Raw genomic sequence first — 18,065 nt, 5'->3', positions numbered from 1 at the left:
CTATATACAGGTGATCTGCCTACAAAAACTCTTGTCTACTGGCTGCTTTCTAGCACATAACTTGAACTTGGAGACTAACACGGAAAAGATTCTGGACACAATCTCCACACGTTCTAAACATATTCCATGGGAATGCTTTAACCTCACTCAAAATTTGTGCATTATGTGTGAATCACAAAGCTATAGAAATCTGCAGAAAGGAAATAGCTGGGCAATGGTCTTGCATTGAGTTTATCAGAACTGGAGGATTCTACTAATACTTGTCGCATTATGGCAATTATTTGTGAAATGGTCATGACTCCTGCTTGAGAGTCTTACCTACAATGCTATGGAAACGTGCCCAAAATTCAAGAGCTTATGAAGTTGCTTTCAGTATTATCTTAAACCATTTTTTAAATCACAAAAAGAGGCTCATCAAAATTTCCTGGAGGATATACATGTCATGTCCATCCTACACATTTAGAACTGGCTTATTTATCATGGCAGTCCCACTGAAAACCACAGCATCTGTATTTATAAATGGGCGTTAGACCTCAGTAACAATTGCAGCAGACACAGGAGTTTCAATACAATTTTGGTAGCACATCTGTGTGCATTATTATGTAACCCCTTTCCCCTGGTGTCCACACTACTGTAGCCTCTAGCCAACACTGAATTAAAAATGTAATACAACCATAAGAAATTACAGGGCCAAAAGTAAACATTTTATGAGATGAGGTATTTAAGTTTAAGCTCATGATTTCCAATAAATACATATAATTACTTTAGCTGCCGAAATCTTGGAAATGAGATCATAAGATGCTTTTGGAAGGGCAGTCATCAGAGAGGCCATGTAAACGAGAGATAAGAGAATCATCTATTTTTAGACAGCCAACTTTGCAACTTCCAAAGCAACATCTTTAAAACAAAGATGCTTCCCTTGAGTTACAGAAATCTGTTCAAACTGCTTATTGTCAACGAATTTGAAATCCATACAAATCCATACAAAGAATTTTTTTTTAAAAAAACTTTGTAACTTTTCCCTGACTCTGTCTCTTGTGGCCAGCATGCACCTTTTAAAGTAGACAGGCAATTAATTACACAATGCGTATATTAGATAAACTACTTCAGTTAGTGGAAATTTGTAAAGTGAAATCACAAATTGGAAAGCAACTATGGGGCTTTAAAAGTAAGCAAAACCATAATATCGGCCATTTGTCAAGCAATGTTTAGAACTACCTGTAACAAAATATTTCATTCTGTCCAACTGCTGGCTCGGTTTCTTTGAAAAATATTAGCAGGCCTAGAGGGCAATGAAGGGAGCAAGTTTAGGGGAAGGACTATGTCCACAACAGACTGAGGAAAATAGGCTACAGGCTTACTGAATACAGCTGCAGGAACATTGGCTCAGCATGGGAATGGATCCAAACACTGGGTGGCCCACCTGCCACCCAGTATGACCATGTCTCCACCCCCACCCCACTTCAGCCTACCTGCTAGAAGGGGAAACTACAGAGTGGGAAGCCCTGGGATCCTACAGGAGCGTGTGCTGCTGCGTGGTTCCTCTGCCACCTGGTGGTGAACAGGAGCCCTAAACTGGGCATGCCACTGAATGGCTCCACCCCTAAGACCAGAGGTGGGATCCAACCAGTTCTCACCACTTCTCTAGAAGTGGTTACTAATTTTTTCTGAGTGCCGAGAAGGGGTTACTAAAGCAACCTCCCTGCCCAATAGGGACTGGAGGTGCGTGTGTGCGGTGGCGCCACTGTTTGAATCCCACCACCATCAGAACCTGTTATTAAAATTTTTGGATCCCACCACAGCCTAAGACCCTTAAGGGAGCCCCCACAACGGGGAGGCAGGCTGACCATTATCACCTCCTCTCCCAAAATGGATCCATCCCAATGCTCAAACCACCAAACAAGCTGCGACAAAAATATTTGATAAAAACTTTTTTTTGCTTGTTTTTAACATGACTTAAAAACCATGTGAGGCAAGTATCAGAAAACGCCTCTTCATGTCTCCCTAACATTGGACAGAATGCAAATTCTCAGATGTTCTCGGTTGTAAGATGTGTGACCAGTGTTGAAACCTGAAAATAGCTTTTTCATACATTTCTAATCTGTTAAAAACCAATACATTTTTTAAACATGGGATCAAAACCCTAATTCTCACCATGAAAAAAAAATGAGTGAAGAGGCATAAAACTCCTAACGTTAATTAAGATGGTGGAAAGAAGAGATGAGAAAGTTCATACATTGCTTTTGCAAGTTCTAATGTCACACAGCTACTTGTTTATGTGCTAGAACAGTAGAGGAACATTTTCATGGTACTACATTTAAATACTGTTTCCAAAATGGAACTTCTTACATTCTGTTTGAAAACAAACATCATAAGATAGAGGTAAAGTAACCAAAGACATTTCAAAATACCATTGCCTGAAGCAAGTATTCAAATATCCTACATGTTAAAACACATAGGTTTTCCCAAACACATGCCTGGAAATCTACAGGCTGATGGAACACATGAACTCCATCATATGAAATTAATGTCTGTTAATCAAGTAAGTGACCTGCACAGTGCAAATTCCACAAATTAGCTATTTTGCTAATGGACTTTGCTAGGAAAAAAAGAACAATAATTAAAAGGAAATGAGTGAAATTGATTTTTAAAAGATTATACTTGTTTTTTTAAAAAGTCAACAAGAAACTTTGAAGATTTGACACATAATATTAATTCTTAATAAGAAAAAATAACTGTAGTAAAATACTGAGATGTAGCATTGCTTCCATTTCTCAAGCCAATCAGATTTTTTTAAAAATGAGTGTGAAAAAATATAGTAGCTATCTGAGTTGGAAAAAAACACCATTTAAAAGAAATACAAAGTTCCCCAGTTGAACTTTTTAACAAACCCACGTAATTGCCGTGTATCTTTAAATGTATTAGAAGCATGAACAAGCAGACATGGCTGAACCACTGGACAACAAAGTGGAAGGAAGTGAAGTTGCAGAGAACCTGAATAAATATTCTACACTGTTTTTTTGCTGGAGAACATCTGGAGTAGATCTCCGTTCCAAATCTTCTGTTTTCAGGTTTGATATTGGAAAAAGGGAGTCAAATGACGAAAGAGGAAGTTACAGGGTTAACTGACAACTTAAAAAGATCAGTCAGTGGTTTCATTGGAATATACTTGATGGTTCTTAAAGAACTTGTGTGAAATGGCTTATCTGCTAAGTAATACATGCACCGTAAAATCAACCACCCTGATCCGGATGACCCAGGCTAGCCTCATCTCAACAAATCTTAGGCCCCTTCTGCACATACAAAATAATGCGTTTTCAAACCACTTTCACAACTGTTTGCAAGTGAATTTTGCTATTCCGCACAGCTTCAAAAAGCACTGAAAGCAGTTTGAAAGTGCATTATTTTGCATGTGCGGAATGAGCCTTAGAAGCTGAATGGGGTCAGCCCAGGTTAGTACTTGGATGGGAGGCCACTAAGGAAGTCCAGGTCACTACACAGAGGCAGACAGTGACAAACTACTTCTGCTCATCTCTTGCCTTGAAAACCCTATGGGGTTGCCACAGATCAGCTGTGACTGAATTATACTATGTGACTGACTTATATATGCCCGGTTGATACTGTTTCAGTTCAGCAGCATTAATTGTTACTCTGGCAGCGGGTAACACATCTTCCTTTACAATGTGCAGTAATAGGGAGTTGGGTGCATTGGAGGCAGGGCAAACATTGGGTTGGATCCTACCCCATCCTACCACCTGACTGAGCAAAGTTTATTGATTAAATTATTTATAACCTATAATTCCTTTTGGTTCAGATCTGAAGCTTTTCTCCAACAGAAGCTGAGGGAAGGCTCCTTAGGCTGGAGAAAGCTACTTGGAGAATGGTTGGATCTACCCATTATATGAGGCAGAAGACAGAAAGTCCCAACAGGCCAGCAAGTTATCAATGAGCTAACTGTATAATGTGTTATACAATGCAAACAAAGAGGTATTTAGTGGCAAACACAGAGTGGTTCCCAGGACTACAAATGTTTCCTGAAGTCTGAAAACAACCAACTTCATAAGACAGCAGTGAATGCAGTTGGTTGATTTGCTATTGTAGGGCTCTTTATGTGCCTAATCTGTTAATGTACAACAATTTCTTTAAGATAAGGCCTTTTAGCAACTTTAGGTGCATTATAAGACTATGCAAAATTCCTATTGAGATACTATGGATTAGGGATGTCTCCACCAAAGAGGCTTGAAACCACTTCCTCTTGCCCAGAGAATTCTGGATGCATAAATCATTCCCCATGAATGAGACTGCATTGCGCCATGATTACAAAAGTCACCATGTGGTTGGAAAATCTGGTTCATCTCAAAATACCCTGTGATTCACTTCAACTGCAAAATAAAGGGATGCAGTAAGTTGTTCAGTGACTGTCTTAATCAAAATAAAAGTTTATGTGTGTGTCTGTGTGTGTGTGTTATTTTCCTGCATCCCCTGAAGTTATCACACACAAACAATTAATGGACAAACTTCACATGCTAATGTAACACAACCTGGAAAACTAATTTTAAAAAAGCCAGCTTTGGGAAAGAATCATTTTAAACAGAGAAACAGTAAGTAGAGTCAGAACATTTAATTCTGTTTCTACCAGCTATTCTTCTGCTTCAAATATGCACACATACAGGTTCTTTTTCTACATGCAGGTTTCAGTGCGCACTTACCTGCTCTTAGAATCTGGACCAGGAGGGCGAGACACTTATGGGCTATCTGGAGCAAAAAGGACTAACCTTGGGCTGCTTACATGGGTCACACATTTATTTGTTTACTGCTTTTTTGTTGTCATGATTTGCCCCTGCCTGTTCTCATCAGAGGATTTCTTAAAAGGAGGCGACAAAAGGAGAGGAGTCCCATATGTCACTGACAAGCTCGAGGTGCAGCTGCGGAAAATGGCACTGGGGACGTTGGTCCCCTCAGTTGCGCCATGGCCCCTCAGTTTTATCCCCTCCCAAAACTTGTGGAGTTCAGGACAGGGGTGCAGTAGGGCTGGCCCCACCCCCAATTTTCACATGAAGCTGGGAGCAGGGACCGCGAGGCTCACCCCACTCCCAAATTCCTTGTGGAGTTTGGGAGCGGGGAGAGTCCCTTCAAAGCTGGCTTCAGGTGGCCCGGGTCCAGCTTTAAACTGCAGGCTTCAACTTGTGCCTGTTTTAGGGGCAAGGAATTCCAGCTCGCTGCAGCTACAAGAAGTGTGCCAGTCCCACAGGCTGGTGTTTTGCTGTTGCTTCATGGGAGAGAGGTAACACTGGCTGTGGCCCCACCCACTCCCCAGCAAGTGCACCTGTTTTAGGGGCAGGGAATTCCAGCTTGCTGTGGCCACAAGAAGCACACAAGCCCCTCAACAGCCCTCCAGGAGCCAGCCCATGTGCAAAGAACCTCAGCCATAATTGAAGGTCCTTGAATGGTCCCTTTCACTGATCCCCCCCCAGTTTCTTCCAGACCTCAACAGCAAAGCTGGCAATGAGCACACACCTGGCAGCCTGAGGCCTCCCTTCCTCTAGTTCAGGGGTCTGCAACCTGCGGCTCTCCAGATGTTCATGGACTACAATTCCCATCAGCCCCTGCCAGCATGGCCAATTGGCCTGATGCAGACCCCTGCTCTAGTTGCACTCCAGAGGAAGAAAGCATCTTTGGGAGGACTGGGGATCTAACTCATAGGAAAGAGTAGACCAGTAACTCCCTTATAACACCTTAATTAAATTTCAGCCACTTCTGGGTCAACACCTCTCCAACACACCTCGTACCAGTCTTCAATAGTTCCTGGGGCACAGCTCCAGCTCTGTAGCTCCTGTGATCTAGTTCTCCAGCTCCTGAATTGAAAATTCACTCCAGCCTGGCTGTCCATCAGAAATGCTATTGTTATGTCTCAATCATCAGGCGAGCAGCAAGGTAAAAAAAAAACCAAGGCTTATTTACACGGACGGCTTCCACACTAATACATCAGGCAGAAAGAGAGAAACTACGCATACACTCACTTAAATATCATGCTCTCAGCTGATGTCACCTTCACAACTACGGAAACCTCAATAGCTCAATACACAACACCTTACTCGTTTTAATCATTGACTGCTGCTACATTACTCATTTGTTGTTATTACATCTGTATTGCATAACTGTGTTTTATCCTTTTCAATTGTGTAAACTGCCCTGGGGGTTGATTTAGCAGAAGAGCGGGGCAAAAGTCTTCTAAACAAATAAGGTTGTGGAATAATTTCTAATTTTCCCCTGATGATTTGCAATGCATAAAACGCTAGATATATCAGGCTTTTGTCCCCATTTATTACCAAGCCCTGTTACTGGTTAAGTATTCTCTTAAGATATTCTCTTACTCAGCGCCCGAGTAAAACTCACTTTGGCAAAGAACACCTGTGAAAGATTTACGAAGAATTTTATGATGAAAAAAATCTTCAAGACATGTTATCTGGTTCTGATTCTTAGGATTTGAAAAAAAGAGCCTCATGACAAGAGGTTAGCCAAACACAAACAGGCCTCTGAAAACATGTATCAACTTAAAGTTAAGGGCAAAACATCTGTTTTATTTATCCTATGGATTTAAAACGGTGCATCAGAGTTCAGCTGAAAAAGCAGAGTTCTCTGTTTTATAGAAATAAAGTTCAGTAACCTGCATTAACTATTTGTTATCAAAGTGCAGTTACATGAAACATTGTCTGTTTATTTCATGAAACACGGATGTAAGAAAATTAAAATGGTTTTTAGAAAGTGTCAGTTCCTACGTTAATAAGAAAAAGAATTTGCTCCCCTCTGTCATTGTCCTTTATGTACCCCTCTTTCTTTTTCTATAGTAAAAATAAAAAAATTACAATACAGAAGGTTAAAATATGGTTCACAATTGTTGGAAAATGAAGATGGCAACTTTGTTACTACAAATACACCAGCCAGGGCTTCTGTCTACTCTTGAGCTCTGCACAGGTATTGTCATTGGAAGAGCCATCAGTGCAGAAAATTAAAAGTTAAAGGTAATGGGTATGGCTGGAGTAGGAAGAAGGATAAAGAAATGCAAAGGTCTGGAAGGATGAGAAGCTTCCAAGATGCTCTACTAAGTAGGTTTTACATATAAAGCAGAGGTGGGATCCAGCAGGTTCTCACCAGTTCCCAAGAGTGGGTTACTAATTATTTGTATGTGCCGAGAGGGGGTTACTAATTGGGTCCGCTTTTCCATCTCCACGCCCTCACCTCCTCGAGAGGCATACTGCCTTTGAACGTGAAGGTTCCATATAGCAATTGAGACTAATAATGTAACTCCCTGAACTGGGTTAATCCCTTTCAGGTACTGCAATTCCTTGATTCTCAGCCTTTCGTACCTTTTATCTCACCAGTCTCTATCAAAAAACCTGTGTGTTTCACCATTGCTGTGTTCAGATTTGTGAGTTAGGGCATTTTCTATAATGTGATGATGATTTAGAAATGTCCTGGTGCAAAAAAAATTTGGGGGGTCGTGGTGGGGTGGCTGCCCATGGGGGGGGCATCCAACTCAGGTTTTGCCCAGGGCTCAGGTTTGCCTAGGTAAGCCTCTGCCCCCTTTGCTGAGGGGGGGCTGGCGAGGGAACCTGTTACTAAAATTTTTGGATGCCACCACTGATATAAAGCAACACATCTGTACATATGTGTTGCAGATAGCTCAAGCTGCAAGAAAGAAAAAAAACCTATGTCAGTAGGGATGAAATTTCTGATTGTTTTTGTCATACCATACTTCAGTGCACAGGGGTTTGTGCTGGGTATGCTGAACCCTCATTGGGCTGTGCATCCTTCTTATACTCAGGTCCTGAATTTACATGTATGTATTTTGCAAGCGTAACAGATTTCAGTCTACGGTTTAAACCCAGGCAGGAACCCTTCAGTGAGCGAGAAGCAAGACACCTCGTGGCAAAAAAAAGCAAATAGCATCACTACGTAAGATTAAACTAAAATGATGGGTTGTTTAAAAAACGTTTCCAGGTCTCAGCAAATTCTTCCCACATTAATTTATGTGCAGCTGACACTGCTAATTCTAAATGCAGTTTCCAAATATTTACTCACATGCACTAATACGTGAGCTTGGTTTTAGGCAGCCACAATCTTTGAAAGACTTTTCCAGTGCCAAAACTCAGAGGGGGAACCACAGATGGTTCCACAAGGAATACCATAGCTGATCACGCAAACTACCACAGTCTTTCCCCTCATTTTTGTGTGTAAACTGGTGTCCTTTTCCACAGAAACAGAAGCACCAGGCTGACTTTTCATAGACCATGGCAGATTATTCTCCCCAGCCACCTCTCCTTAGAACATCTCAGTAAGCAGATTTCTTGATTTGGTGAATGTCCGCTACCCATTAAGTCTCTGCCCTAGATATATTAGTTACCCTGCCCAACTTTTTTCTGGCATTGCTGCCTGATACTTGGTCTATCCTTGCCCCCTAGAATTAGCCCTTCCAGTTGTCTTCTCTGAAGGCTTTTACTTCGCAGAAGGTGCATACACTGCAGCTAAGCCTGATGACTTCTACAAAGGGATTGCGCTATGCACTGAGAAAACATAACAATCACAGGGAAGCTGCCTCATATTGTTTATTCTGAAGATGTAAAGTATGTGGACAATATGCCAGACATCCATACTATATAACTTGGGTTTGCAACTTTTTTTTTTTGGAGGGGGGGGGGGAGTTCATCACTAAAAGCTCCTAGGAAAGATTCCCAGTAAAGTCTGTATGAATAAGGTCTTCTAATGGATGAGTAGCCAAATGAAAGCAAGAAGAAATAAATGGAGATAAGAATCAATTAACAGTTTCTACTATGGAGGGAGATAGGCTGTAAAGTTCTCTAAGAAATCTGTTTGGTGCTCAGTATTAATTAATTCGCTAAAGAATTTATTAGGAATCAAGAGAACACCCAGGTAGTGAAATTTGGGGTCAGTTGATGTTTTGAAGTATAACATGGCTCACTGGACTGTATATGCCACTCTAAGCTCCTTGAAAGAAGGGTGGCTAAAAACTGAGTTAATGATAATTGTATAGTGATGCAAACTGGGTCATTTTCAGGGATTGGCTAAAAGGGTTCTTGGGATCATAACAGAAAAAAATACAGGGAATATAAACTCAGAGGAGGTATGCAAAAGGTCAGTGGACATCTAGAATGTAAAAGCAAATGCCACAATGGCAATTTGTTTATACATTCTTCATCACTAATCTGCTAATTTTTACCTAACTGTAGGTTAGAACACTAGCAAAGATGGTAGGTTTTAGGAGATCCAGTGGCACTTTAGTCAGCCAAGTAGATGTTTTCAGTATTGAAAGGCATATTGCAAATACCATGACTCTCCCTCCCTCTCTTTCCAAATTACCTTTAAAATATACTTCAGGTGGCTTTGCTGCAAGTGGAGACTGGGGTCCATGATTTGCCTCTAACACTTAGCAAGAGACGACTGCTGTAATATCCCATCCCTCCGCCCCATGGTTTGCTGCTACTCTAAGGAGTTAGGCTCTTCTGGGTTTGGGTAACCTGAATCCTAGAGCCAAGAGCTAATGCCCTTTTGTGGAGAAGACTAGGAAATGGCTGACGCTCTGCAGATCATGACACAGATTATTTTTTGAAACCAAGATCAAGTCCATACAAAAAACCCCTCTCAAGTGTAGTTAAAGGATTTCCACTTTCAAAGAGTCATTCACCCTGGCATAACCCATGAAAGGGGAAGCCAATTAAAACAAACCAACCTCTACTTGAGAAGGAAAGTGTATTACATAGTTATCTACTGGAAAAAGCTAGAGGCAGAAGAAAACACAACCCCTGACTTGGAAGTGCTCTGATATTGGAAAAGAATTCTATGAGATGTGTTCAGTGATTATAATGGTGTTAACATGAATAACTTGTCAAAAAGGTGCATGAAAGCACCTCAAGTGAAAGGAAATACAAACTATAATTACTGCTAAAAACACAACATAAAAGCAAATGACTTAAGATGGAAATCATGTACCTGAAAGTTTGGAAGGGGCAAGACGAAGCTCCATGAAAACCTTTAGTTCTGGAGTCACTTCCTTTGCTGCTATATATCTGTTAGCCCAGATGGAGCTAAGAAAAAGGTCATCATCATTTCTAATACAATAATCCTGTGATTTCCACTAAGAATATTAAGACTCCCAAAGCAAACATACCTTTGACACTAGCATGGCAAGTCCTCAGAGGTGTAGCAAGGGGGAAAAGCACCCGGTGCACCAGTGTGTCCTCTGCCCCATCATGCCACACCCCCAGAATGCCCTCACCACGCCCCCACAGAGGCACACGCCAGGTGCATCGCCCCCCCATCCCCTTGAAGCTACGCCTCTGCAAGTCCTCCTTGCCTGTTTTTACCTCTACCTAGCCTTTTATGTACCATTTCCAAAGGCTCCCATTTTAGTTTTTACCATACTTCCGAAAAATTGTTTTTAAATAAAAAATATTTATAACTTCGCATGAAATTATCACAAGGAATGTCCGCCCCGAACTGTGATTGATTTTCACATTGCAAGGACATTCTTAGATTAAAGTGCAATTTTCTTCGTGGATTCTCTTTAAACTAATGCTAATACTTATTTCAGATCTTCTTTGGAAGAACAATCTACATACTCAGAAATGGAAAGTGCATGAAATAGTATGTGCATTAAAAAGTTGGACAATGTAAGCATGAAGTATAAACAATAGAGGGCATGACGGTTCGCATTCTGAAACGGTGGAAAAACAGTAATTTAATCGGTTTGAAAAACTCCTAATCTGAAAGAAAGAAATCCTTTCAAAAACTGGATGCCAAAGAAGGTATCTCAGGCTGAAATCTCTCTCCCTGTATTTACAAGGCATCTGATTACAGTTAAGCGGCATTGTTCCAAAGCTGCGTGTGTAGTGATGTGGGCAGTGGGGGTGGGTGGGGAGGGAGGGAACAGCAGTTGGTAGGCAAGGTAAGGGGCAAGAAAAAGTACTGGGAAAAATGAGGAGGAGGAGCAGCATGAGATGAATCATCAAGATCAATGCTCCTGAATTTACGGTCCATATATTACTGAATACTTTTATGGAACAAATGCTCAATGGCTTCAAAGGCTTACAAACAAGCTAGTCATTTTAATTCCCTCAAAACTGACACATAAGACTTACTTCCCAAACAAGTCCAAACTTTAAACCTCAAATATAAAGCTCAGCCTCACAGCGAACTGAATATAGCTTTGACCAGTTCTACCAGAGGCAATCCGAACAGTTCCCGAAGAGATGACATGACATCATGCTGAATCTCTGCTATTAATTAATGACACACAAAAGAAAAAATTCAGTTCCACTGGCCTGACTTTCAAACAGTTTACAGACAGAACTTCTTCTGCAAGAGACTTTGTGGATTCCTCTAAATGGCTCAAGAGGCTACTCATTTGCAGAATATGTGCAAGTCATCACTGACTCAAGGTTTTTTTGTCTAGAAAATAGATTTTTTGCATTTCAGAATCAGGGGAACATCAGGGGAACATCTTCTCAGCACTACTGAAATGCCCTTTCTGGGATATATTCAAAATTAAGTGGCAAATAGCAGTATATTTTAGGAGCATTTATTTTAGACACTTTAAAACACTTTACACCGGTAGCAGTAGCACAACAGGTCACTAATCTTTCTTTTTGTAAGCAAAAGGATGACAGCCTTTTCTATGTATAATTCTGATGCAGATGGAAATCATTTGGTCATTTTTGTTAGATTTGGGTGAATCAGGAGCAATTGCCATTGGAGCATAAGATTATTACTTCTTAGGTTAAGTCTTAGGAGTTTCCTAAGATTGTTAGACCCTTGTTATGATATCACATTTTTAATAGTTTCGGAGTTCTTTTAAAAAACAACATAGATATACACCCCTTCTGAAAACTGCAATGTTCAAAGCCCATAGATGGATCTTAAACAAACATAACAAACTAAGCTCACTGTTTTCTTACAAGAGAGGCTTTGAAAGTCTTCGTGTTTCTTAGCTGCATAATATCTGCATAATATCGAAACATTTCAAATTAGCCTATGTCAAAGGAATTTTGATATAAACAGAAAAGCTGAAATTAGTTTGACTTTGTTGGACCTCAAGGATCATTTGAAGTAGCACACCAGCGATTCTGAAATGAACTGCATCTGTTTAGCTGAGAAGCTGCTTCAAAACAACTACCTCAAACTCCAGCTGTCTCCAAAGATGAAAAATGATGCTTCAAAAGAAACGGTGTAGGGAACAAAATTATACGTGCATATATGCATACACTTGCATATATGATTTTACACTTAACAAAATTCTATATAATAATATATAATATAATAATATAATAAAACTCCATATAATAATATAATCATTCTCTGGAACAGTAGATCAAAATAATGAATTTTACTCCCAGCAACTTTTCGTCATCCTAACATTAGACATGCGCAAACACGACATAAAAACACCACATAAAACTGAAATGTGCTATAGCATGGTAGCTAAGAGGACAAAGGCTGATTTACATGTTACAAAATCCACATACCAGAAGTGGGCAAATGTGTTCTGGGAGCTCCTTATTTGGAGTGGGGCTGCAACATATGAAGAGAAGTCCCTGCACTGTTTCCCCATCCTTAACAGTTTAAGCAGTTTAAGCCAGGTTCGTAGCTCTCCTAGGATAGCTCATGAGGACTACGCTAATTTCCATTAGCCCCGGTCAGCATGGCCAGTTGGCCATGCTGGCAGGGGCTGATGGGAATTGTAGTTCGTGAACATCTGGAGAGCCGCAGGTTGCAGACCCCTGGTTTACAGGATCAGTATTTTACCAACTGGGAACAATATGTGTGTACTGATGGCCAGAGGCAGAGCTGCAATGGGGACATCTGGGTGGCTTGCCCCGGGCGCCACCATTGCAGTCATGTATTGGGAGCATAGAGGGGGCAGAGTGGGGCATGGAGGGGACAGGAGGTTTGCATGGGCAGTTCATGTCCCGGGCACAGCTTCCCCTCCCTTCGTCACTGCTGATGGCTACATCTTCATTGTGTTCTGGGAGCTCCTTGTTTGGAGTGGGGCTGCAACATATGAAGAGAAGTCCCTGCACTGTTTCCCCATCCTTAACAGTTTACAGCAGGGGTTTGCAACCTGCAGCTCTCCAGATGTCTGGAGGGGTTTGCAATCTCCAGCTCTCTGCAGCTCTACATCTTCATCTACATCCAGAGTGGGGCAAATAGCAGCTCTCTGGGGTTTTCAGTCAGGACAATAGTGTGGGAGGGAAGGCTTAAGCCCGTGGTTGGCCATGCTGGCAGGGGCTGATGGGAATTGTAGTCCATAGCATCTGGAGTGCCAAAGGTTCGGCACCACGAGCTTAAGCCCTTTCTTTTGGCACCCCATTATTCTGATCTCAGTTGGACCCTGAAGGCCTGCTAATTTAGTTCATAGAACCGAATGCCAGAGGTATGTGTAATTAAAATCCTTGTAGCAGCCATGCATAACATGTGAATTGTCTATGAATATCCAATTTATATTGCAGCCGCCATCTCTCAGCATCAGTTCCCCCATTATGGAAATAGCAAGGCTCGCCCAAGATTATTAGTTATCACTGAGATAATACAAAAGCTTTAAACACTCTAAGAAATGCTTAGGATATCTCATGACATTTACAGTTTGAAATCTTTCAATGTTATCTGTCAATGTAAAGGTCACAATTTCATTCACACAAACACTAGAGACAAAATCACTCATTAATATGAACGCCACTCCCAAGAATAATCATCGTCTTGTCCTGATGGAAGTATGATGATAATATTTTCAACTTAAATATTTTTCTGCTATAAAGACTCCTTCTATAGGCATATATTTATTTTAGCAAAAATAGACATATGGAAAATAAACTCTTCAAATGATGAATTGTAAGCAACCTGTCACCTGAAATGAAGCCTTTTACTGCTTCCCACCCAACCAACTGCAAGGACTGTAGAATATCTGCTGATTGTGGGGGGGGGGGGGGTGTTGTTTCTGCTTCAAGCAGGAGCCTGGAGTCATCTCAGCTAGCAGATTCAATATCCCAAATATAAGGAAAAAGCAATCTCCTCTTTAAAGAGGTTTTTTTTTTCTTATAACCAACCCAGAAGTTCAGTGTTGTTCAAAGATTCCATTCGGGATACTTCCTGGAAAGCAGAGGCGTAGCTCCAAGGGGACAGGGGGTGAGTGACACACCGGGGATGCCCCTGTGGGGGTGTGGCGAGGGCGTTCCAGGGCAGGACAGGGTCAGAGGATGCACCAGTGCACCAGGTGCTTTAACCCCTTGCTACGCCTCTGCTGGAAAGCAAATAATCTAGCACAAATGTATTCTACAGGGAATGCCATTTGGGTACACTAGAATTATGGTATTGGGCTTCAAGCATTAATGGAGTGCAAGAGTCTCTGTCTGTTCAGTTTGTTCCATGTGAACTTTACCTGTGTGTCCCCTGTAGGCAACCCCGCCCCCACCAAAGAGTCATTTTTGTCAGGTGGGAGAGATTGAAAACCTGACTATCCTTTCAGCTCTGTATGAGAAGCAAGTCTATTCTGTGAGTCAGCTAGCATAATTAACACATGCTACATAAAAACTCATATTTCAGCTGGTAGTAATTGCAAATTCACTATTTTGGAAAGATAGTAAACAGAAGAGTATTGCAACATATTTGTTCACTCCCTGGTTAGAAGCTCTCCCTTGGATAAAGCACTTGCAAAATAAGGAAACAAAAGAAACAAACCAAAACAAAATATTCTAACATACAGTGATGTTGTGACATACAACAGTGTTCTGTGTAAAGCATTACATGTGGTTCACGAGACTACCAAGAACACAGTCCAAACTCTATCATGATTACTTTTACATAAGACCCTGATTTCAATATATTTGTTGTCTTATGACTGCAATTCTAAGAACCATTTGCTGGAAATAAAGGTATAACAATTCAAATATAAAACCACTAGCATCAAGGCAAGTTGCTTTCTGTCTTCAAATTCTGGTTCAATCAACTCTGGGCAGATCTTAAGCGATGACAGCCAACAAATCTCACAGTGCCAAGTAAAAAGTAAACCAGCTGCTATGTGCTCTGATTAGGAATCTGATATCTTTCTAGGTAAGTTGGCTACGGTACTCAATAACAACTAAAAACAATAAATCATAAATGTTTTGTACTTTTCCTATCACAGCTTTCTTCCTTAGCATCGCCAGATGGCTTTCAGAGAAAGATAAAAAGACATATCCCAGAAGCTACAAATTTGTCTGTATGACAAATGTACAACAAATGTACATCTAGAAAGCTTTGCAAACATAACTTTGTGCTTAAGGTTAATGTCAACATGCAAGGTGTGGAAATCGTTTAACGATTTTGAAATTAGTCCCAGACCTTGTAAGACATAGAGCAGGCAGTAACCAGAATGCAATCAAATATTCAGTGAAAGCAAACTACCTTTAAGGTAGCTCACAGGCAGATATGTTTTGTTCCCAAAAACCTAATGGTCAAGCTTATGAAGGGAACCTGTGTTGAAACACTCACCAAATCACGAAATGCAGTGTACAAAGGGGACTGGTGAACATAGATGTGAGTTAAATAAAATGTGAGATCTTCAGCTTCTTGCTACATGATTTCTATTCAATTCAATTTAATCACCTTTATTAGGCATAGGTTAAAATTATAAAATAGGGGTAGCCAAAATAAGATTGAAATGACTGGGGTATATTGTAGAAGGCTTTCATGGCCGGAATCAATGGGGTGTTGTGTGGTTTCTGGGCTGTGTGGCTGTGTTCTAGTAGCATTTTCTCCTGACGTTTTGCCTGCAACCGTGGCTGGCATCCTCCGAAGATGCCAGTCACAGATGCAGGCGAAATGTCAGGAGAAAATGCTACTAGAACACGGCCATACAGCCCAGAAACCACACAACACCCCAGAACCATTCAGCATTACCATTTGTTGTTTAGAACTGAGTTTTTTTTCAACATAATCAAAATGAAGAGGCAATACCCACAGAACAATTTTTCATAATATCCCATTATTCCAGAGATAATTAGAGGTCACAATGGTAAGCCTGTGTTTTGAGCACTGACTGCTGCTGAACAGATATGTAGTGATGTTGAAGGCAATTTCATACACAAAAAAGACAAAGGAAAGATGTTAAAGTCCTAAGCCAGTGATGGCGAACCTATGGCACGGGTGCCAGAGGTGGCACTCAGAGCCCTCTCTGGGGGCACGTGCAAACATAGTCGCCCCCCTCCACACATACATTTAGGCTGGCCTGGGTCGCTGGGCTCGATTATTAGCATTAAACCTAAGACGTAGTTTTGGGGAAGCAGTGTAGGTAACCCTGGGTCACTATCCACTCACCATAAGCCGCGGGGTCACCTCTGTAAAAGCCACGGGGGTCCTGGACGCTCCCCACATCTCCGGGCAGCCACTCGGCGCTGCCGTTGCCAGGGATTTACCTCTCTCCCGCTACTCCTGGTCGCTAAGGCAATTAGCCAGTCTCGCTTAAAACAGCAACTTTTTTAAAAAACCCGCGGGTGCCGCGGGGTTGTGGGGAACCTCAGCTGTTTGTGCGCGGCTGATTCGCTGTGATGCACAGCTCACGGCCAATCAGGGAACAGGGAGCGCCATCTTGTTAAGTGGGGGTGTCCCCGTCTAAAAGTGCACGTAGTGATGACATAGACACGTGTCGACACCCATTGCACTTTCGCGGAAATTGAGACGTGTACACAACAAGACGCCCTCAACATTGCTTTTTTTCTCTGCTTGAGCTCCACGGTTGTAAAAGCTGGGTTTGCAGCCGCCCATTCAAGACACAGCCGGTTCTAATGGAGTGCGCTTTTCTTTCGCTTTTACTGCCCGTAAATATTTGCTTTCATTTCGATCTCGTGGAGAAGGTGTGCAGCTTTCTTGATGACGCTCAAGCACGCACGCACGCATCGTAATCCAATCACAACCAAAAGCATTCCAGCCAATCGAGACGGAGACCCGCCCTCGGATGGCCGCGGACGACAAATTCCTCCTGGTAGCCAATCGGAACGCTCTATTCCCCCTATTTCCATGGAACTTCTGCTCTTTGCTGCCCGCTCAATTTTCCTGTGGGGAACAAATGTCTCCGTGGTCAGAAGCCGCGGAGGTTTTTCACTGCGGGGTCGCTGCGGCGTTGCGATTTGAAGAGGTAAGTAGATAGTGGCCCCCTGTTAAGCGCTGTTAAATCCCATTGATTTTCATGCAAAGAACTAGAGCGCTATCCTTTACCTGGGAGTAAGCTCAGTTGCTGGCAATGAGGCTTGCTTCTGAGTAAACCCTCCTAGGGTCGTGATTCACCCATTGGAAGAGGTGCACGGTTGCTTCAAAGCAAAACCACCAACTACCACCAAGCTTACTCCCGAGTAACGCATGCCTCGGAGCCAACCATTTTTTCTAAACGGAAACCTCAGTATTCAGGTTAAATTGCCATGTTGGCACTTTGTGATAAATAAGTGGGGTTTGGGTTGCAATTTGGGCACTCGGCCTCGAAAAGGTTTGCTATCACTGTCCTAAGCCAAGAGTTTTGATTGGAAATAAACCCTGCTAAAGGAAAACTGACCGGGGACAGGGGAGAGCACGTGTAGGCAGGAAATGATTCGACAATCCCTTCCAGCCATAAAACACTGGCTGTGACATCATCACGCCTACTTACGAGCAGCAGTGGCGTAGGTTAAGAGATCGTGTATCTAATCTGGAGGAACCGGGTTTGATTCCCAGCCCTGCCGCCTGAGCTGTGGAGGCTTATCTGGGGAATTCAGATTAGCCTGTGCACTCCCACACATGCCAGCTGGGTGACCTTGGGCTAGTCACAGCTTTTCGGAACTCTCTCAGCCCCTCCTACCTCACAGGGTGTTTGTTGTGAGGGGGGAAGGGCAAGGAGATTGTAAGCCCCTTTGAGTCTCCTGCAGGAGAGAAAGGGGGGATATAAATCCAAACTCCTCCTCCTTCTTTTTCTTCTTCTTCTTCTTCCACAATGTAAATTTTGCAGATTGTTTGCACATAAAGATTTAACTGCAAGCTGGGTTTTTGGG

General features: G+C 42.0%; 1 protein-coding gene across 5 annotated transcripts in view; it reads right to left on the bottom strand.

The window, feature by feature from the left end:
- RALGPS1 (Ral GEF with PH domain and SH3 binding motif 1) overlaps positions 1 to 18,065 on the bottom strand; it is a 240,760-nt gene that overhangs the window by 96,256 nt on the left and 126,439 nt on the right. The gene's annotated exons all lie outside the window — the stretch shown is intronic.

This window comes from Sphaerodactylus townsendi, linkage group LG12 (assembly GCF_021028975.2).
Source record: "Sphaerodactylus townsendi isolate TG3544 linkage group LG12, MPM_Stown_v2.3, whole genome shotgun sequence".
NCBI lineage: Eukaryota > Metazoa > Chordata > Lepidosauria > Squamata > Sphaerodactylidae > Sphaerodactylus > Sphaerodactylus townsendi.
This window is presented reverse-complemented; position numbering and strand designations above follow the sequence as displayed.